The sequence below is a fragment of the Chrysochloris asiatica genome, unplaced genomic scaffold (assembly GCF_000296735.1).
Source record: "Chrysochloris asiatica unplaced genomic scaffold, ChrAsi1.0 scaffold00239, whole genome shotgun sequence".
In the NCBI taxonomy this organism is placed as follows: domain Eukaryota; kingdom Metazoa; phylum Chordata; class Mammalia; order Afrosoricida; family Chrysochloridae; genus Chrysochloris; species Chrysochloris asiatica.
Window position 1 is genome coordinate 483,743 of NW_006408757.1, and position 6,314 is coordinate 490,056.

General features: G+C 40.7%; 1 pseudogene; it reads left to right on the forward strand.

Annotated features, from left to right (window-relative positions):
* The first annotated feature begins 1,087 nt into the window (after nt 1-1,087).
* LOC102831678 overlaps nt 1,088-6,314 on the forward strand; it is an 11,903-nt pseudogene continuing 6,676 nt past the window's right edge.

The window sequence follows — 6,314 nt, forward strand, 5'->3', positions numbered from 1 at the left end:
TTGTTATTATTATCTAGTTCAGGACCAAATTTCACCCTATAGTCTCAAAAACATCTTTTTATAGTGTTTTGCTTGAAAACTGTCTAATGTTGTATGTCCCAGAAACATTGAATTGCTTGTATGCTATTCTCTTTGTCTTTCTATTTCCTTTCTCCTCACCATCAGATCTGGTCCAAGACTGAACTTAAGTGTGATAGCCTCATAGAATGCTTTCTGATCACCCTAGAGTAGATTGCCCGTTCATTCTCTGTGTCCCATAATACCCAGAATATGAGGTATTGCTTTGCTACATTACATAATTCTACCATTCCATATATATGTATTGAGCACTAGGTTTCTTGGGTGGCACAAATGTATAATTGCTTGATTACTATCTGAAAGGCTGGCAATTTGAATCTATCCAGCGGTGCTTCAGAAGAAAGACTTGTCAATATTGAAAACTCTATGGAGCACATGGGGTTTCCATAAGTGAGAATGGACTCAATGGCAATTAACAACAACCACATATTGAACACTGCTGGTATATATTGCCAGCACTAGCGATTTAACAGTGAAATTGACTGAATTCTCACCCTCTTGGAGTATTCAAGGAAGGAGCGGCACCCAATTTTAATATTTAACATGTACTCTTCTAAGTGCTTTTCTTCTTTATCTCTTTGCACTTGAACAAACACTCCAGGAGGTGGATACTGGTATTATACACAGTTGATAGATGAATCAGATCATCTAAGGATCAGAGAGGCAAGTTACTTAGGCAAGGTCACACAGCTAATGAGTGAACCAAGGAAAGTTTGATATCAAAATGTGTATGTAGTCTGGGAATTCTACACGAAGGTGATTTATTGCACTTGGTGACCCTGTACATTGCAGTTCTCTTCCCTCTAGAGTGAGTGTGAGTGTGATCAACTATGCATAAAAACTGAGACTGATGGCATAAAAGTAGAGAAAGAGGATATGTGAGTGTGGCAAGGGGTAGGATGAGGAGAGAAAGGCAAATACTTTCCTATGACAACCATTGCTTCCTTATGATTTTTACAATTTAGGGAAAGCAACACAACCAAGTACACTGAAGTAGCAAATACTGAACATGAATGTGAAAGAGGAGAAGGGTATTAAGAAGTGTGTTTGTGTAAGTGAAGATACTCTTGTGAACATCTTTCCAGGTAACAGATAATCATTCCATAGAAGATCCTGAGATTGGTTAGGGGGTATAGACCTTAGACTATGCTGGCCAATGTCAGGTTCAATTTGTAGAAAAGTATAGTAGGGTGGCCATGCACAAAACTTCAGGGGGTTCCATTTATAATGAATCCTTTGTGAACACTATCCCTGAAGTTATTCAACTTTGTATCATGCAGAAAACCCCCCTGCTTTCCTAGCCCTCTAACGGTCAGCAGGGTGCATTCATGTAAGCCTTTATGGGAGACACTCTGTGGTTCTCAGAGACCCTTTACTCCATGTACCTGAAATGCGGGTGAAGGATCCAGGTACAAACAGCATAACTTACCTGCACTTGCTCTTCTTCCCTGTGAGCATGTGTTTGTCCCTGTCATCAAGTTGGGGTCAGACTGGGAGTTACCAAGCTCTGAGGACCTTCAGCCTCTGGAGAGCCCTGTCAAGGGCTCTTTATAGTACCATTTGTCAAGTTGATTCTACAGATTACTTAAGTATACTTAAAATTATATAGATACACACACTCCTTAAAAAAAAAGAAAATCTGAACTCAAACTAGAAGAAGAAAGAAGAGGAAAAAAAGAATAATCTGATACAATTTGATGAAATTGACCAACACCTATGGATGCAGTAACTCAAAAGAGGGAACAAATATTTATGGCGAGAATCATTCCCATCCCCTCGATACACTGGGTAGACAGGGATGGGCAACTTGGACATTGGTTACCCAAAATGCGGGGCTACAAAGGCAAGAAGTGACTGGTTTACAAGCCTTCAAGAAGGAGCCTAGAGCCGGAGAGTGTGGAGGAGGTTGGAATCTCCACTGAGTGGTGTCCAATCTGTCTGGGAAGGGTTGGTGAAAGAAGATGGGGATAGCACTCATGTGGCCGATGGTGAATAATTGCTATCAGAACTGATTGTGAGGGTTGGAAATGTAAAAGGTGGACATTTTGTGGCAACGAGAGTTGACTTTGCAGTCCAGGAGCGGAGGTCCCTGTGACCATCAAGGGAGAGGAGCAGAGTGCGGGATCCTACCCGGAGAAGCAGTGACACTGGAGATGGAGGCAGAGATGGAGACGTGGAGAGATGGAGCGGCTGGGGTCTCTGGACCCCCGAGAGGGAGAGGGCTTTGTGCTGACGACCGGGGGGTGGGGAGGCAGGGAGGGGGGACAGGCTTGGTTGGTTGATGATGCATGGAGGGGCTTGTAACCATAGCAATGAAATGATATACGATGGGATGAATGTAACGCTAATGTTCTCCCATGTAAACAATCACATAATTCACAATAAAACACTAAAAAAAAGAATAAAATAAAATAATATTTATGAAAGTAAAAAAAAAAAAAAGAAAATCTGAAAAAAATCCAAGCCCCACAGGAGATGACTTAATGGGGTTGGATGATAAATACCCGTATTTTTTACTTTTCTTCTTGTTTTGGAATTTACCACAAAATAAGCTAAACTAATTTTAATACATATTAAAAAGTAGTGTCTCCCAGAACCTCTTTACATTGGAATATACTCAGTTTATTACAGTTGTTTTCATTCCCATAGTATAATGCTGTATTTAATTGAAAGTCATAGGACAAGATGTGGTAGTCAGAAAAAAAAAAAAAATATTATTAGAGAGAAAGGGGAACCTACACAGCTGTTCATGTGTCAGGTGAAACACTCAAAACTATTCTATATTGATGTAGGGACGATAGGGGCTGGCTCACCACTTCCACACCTGTTCCCTTAAACCACACTGGAGCCCAGGTGTAGGGGTTCTGATTTTCATCCTGTATTCCAATTCCTTCCCTTCCCTTAATGTTTCCTGAGGACTGTCCCAGTGAGTTGTTGTTAAATGCCTGCAAGCCTGTTTTAAATCATGAGACCCTGTATAGGGTTTCAAAGGAGAGGCTGTTGAGATTGAGTCTCCGACATTGTGATCCCATTCTTATCCTTGAGCACCATGCCAGGACTGCTCAGGTTAAATCATTCTATAGGTCATTGTCTATCCACAGACAACTCCCACAGCAGAGAGCAGTTAACAAGCCTGAAGGCCCTTTACAATGACCCCTGAGTACTGGCATAGTGCTGGGGGTAAGCACTGGACTGCTAACCCAAAGGTTAGCTCTTCAAACCACCAGCCACTTCTCAGAAATCCTATACATGGTCAACATGAGTCAGAACCAACTCAATGGTACTTAGCAACAACCACAAGGCGCCAGGGTCAGAGGAGTCTTCTGAGCTCTAAAGTCCACCCTTGACAGTCCATCTTTGTGCCTTCCCAGTGGTTCTAGTCTGTAATTGTGTTGCTGATTCTGCTCCGAATTCTACTAAAAATTGGTGCATAGAGAGTCATCCTCACTTCCAAGAAGCTGCAGCTTTTACTGATTACATGGACTTTTACTGATTTTTATTTGCTAATGGATTTCAATTTACCTATGTATTTTTTTCCCTTATAATAATGAAATGTAACTTTCTTACTGATAAAAAAAAATGTATATGTTATATGTCAAAGCACTATTGGCCAATTTTGGGCCTGGCACTGAGTAAGAGGTTTGAGGACCTACCCTTGGTGAATGTTAGAGGAGGAAGAGCCGCAAGAGCTTTCTGTGCTTAGAGATGTCAAAATTCATTTGGTTAGATGGTTGTCCCCCATCCCCTGCTTTTTTTTTTTTTTTTTTGGTGGGGGAGGGTTGAATGGCAACATTTGTTTTTTTGTAAAGAAGTCTTTCTGTCTTAGTCTTTTAAATATAGAATTGAAAATATACTGCTCAATGACAGCTCATAAACAAATGCAGCAGAGACAGATATATTCTTCTCAAAGATAAACTGACCTGGCCATTTTCTTTTAGCTTTACACACAAATTAAATTACATTTAGTTGCCTTTTTTTTGACCAGATAATACATTCACATGGCTTTAAAAAAAAAAAAAAAGGTGCAAAAATATATATAGTACAAGTCTCCCTCACTCCTCTGCCACCTGCCACCTGGTTCTCCTGCCTGGAGTCAACCAAAGTATCCCAGTTTGTTGTGTATCTTTCTAAAGATGTTTTATGCAAATACAGGCATATCAATGTATGCATTCCTGTTTAATTATTATTTTCTCAACTCCTGAGTTGTAGGCACAGTCTAGATTTCCCTCTTGGTCTCTTTGGCCTGAGTGCCTTTGAGATAGCAGAGGCCTGCAGGTTTCCTAGAAGTACTGGGTTTTCCTTAAAGATAGGCCTTTCCTAGCCCATTTTCCTGACAGGCTCTCATGTACACATGCTTTAGACTCTTTTCAGTGTTTTCATCTTTGATAACCAATTAAACATTCACAATAGCTTATGAAGTACAAGAATTATTCACCCCATTTTATATGTAAGGAAACCAACAACCAGAAAAGTTGAGTAACTTGCTGAAGAGTATGTAACTAATTAATGTTGTGTGGTAGAGCCTCCGGAGTAGTGTGTGGCTTGGTCCAACTTGGATTTTGGAATTGGTAAGAAAGATGTTTACTCCAAAGTCACAGCTTAAAAATATTCTAGTGCCATTAATGTGGGATAGTGGAAAAAGTGAAGGAACTTTCAGTTACATCTAGGCTTGCTTTTGACTCTGCCACTTACTGCTGGGTGCTCTTGAACAAGTTGCTTCATAGTTTGTAACCTCAGTTTCCTTATCTGTAAAGCGGGCATGATACTATCCATCTAGCAGGGTGGATAGTGACAATACTTGCATTGCCATTATTATTATGGTTATGGCTAGTGACTGCTGGTACATGGGAGGGAGCAGCTGTTTCCTGAAGGGAAGGCAGGCTTACACTGAACACAGGTTTACTCTGCTCTCAAGCCAGTTTATCCAAAAAGACCTCTCTGGTCCAGTGCATTGTAAATCAGGATACCTCCACACTGGCTTATTTTCCAGGTCAGATATGATGTATTTTGGACAGTTATTGAGCATAAATCCCCCAGGCATTGAGCACAAATCCTCAGGGGGTGTCTTGAACCTACTTTGATTTGTAACACTATTCCCTTCCCCACTGGTAGGTCAATTTTATTTTTTAAAGTTTTTTTTTTTCCAATTATAAAAGTAAAAGGTGCTAGAGAAAATTTGGAAAATACTGAAAAGTAGAAGAAAAACAAACCATTTTTATGTGTTCCTCCTTCACAAAAGTCCACCTTAGTTAATAATTTGGTGTACTTTCTTTCAGTTTTCTTTTTTCCTTTATGTACTTACAATTATACTAAGCAGAGCAACTCTTGTTTTGTTTTGCTTGTTCTATGGATGCTTTGACCATGATTATTTCAATTTTAGTTTTTAAAATTAAAAATTATTCCTAGATTTATTTATTTATGTTTAGCTTAATGTTTTCAACAAGAATCAAATGAAAAGGAATCCTGTAGGCTATTGAGGTGGCATCGTCTCTCAGGGACAGGTTTGTTCAACAGCTTGCTTCTTGGACTAGAGCTGAGGCAAGAGCTAGGGCTACGGAAGGAGGAAGGCGAGGCTGAGATCCAGGAGCTCAGGCCCCAGAACTGGTTCTCCAAGTGTGTAGGAGCAGCAGTGCCTGGCCAAGGCTGAGCAGGAGGAGCAGTTGTTCCGCCCGCCGCCCCCACAGCTGTGGCACCTCTTCTAGAACTCTGCCACCACTGTGGCCAGCTCTACGAAGACCCAGTGTGTCAGCAGCCAGGACTTTCTCTCTGGGTTTCCTTCCAAAACGCAGCCACCGCCGTCACCAAATCTTTGATATTGGCATTCAGATTGGCTATCAGCTATGCAGTAAGGATGTATTGGCATGGGCAAAAAAATGCAGACGAACTATATGCAGGGAAGGTTTGATCAGCTTCCAGTGCGGGAAAATTCCTCCACCACAGAACTCTAGAACTTCCCCAAGACTGACTGTAGTGTCCTCTAATGGAGCTACTCCAACAGAAACTGTAGCTTATCTGTAGAGACTGATTTGCAGCCCTTCCCAGAAGCTATAACTCTGCATGATTCTTAGATCTGGAGAAATGGGGAATAGAACCTTGTAAGAAAAATGTTGTCATGTGAAATCTGATTCAAGGACATACAATTTTTTTTTTAAGGTTTTTATTGTGGATTGAGTGAAAGTTTACAGGGCATATCATCAGTTTTACATTCAACAAATCATACACCTTGTTTCATTACA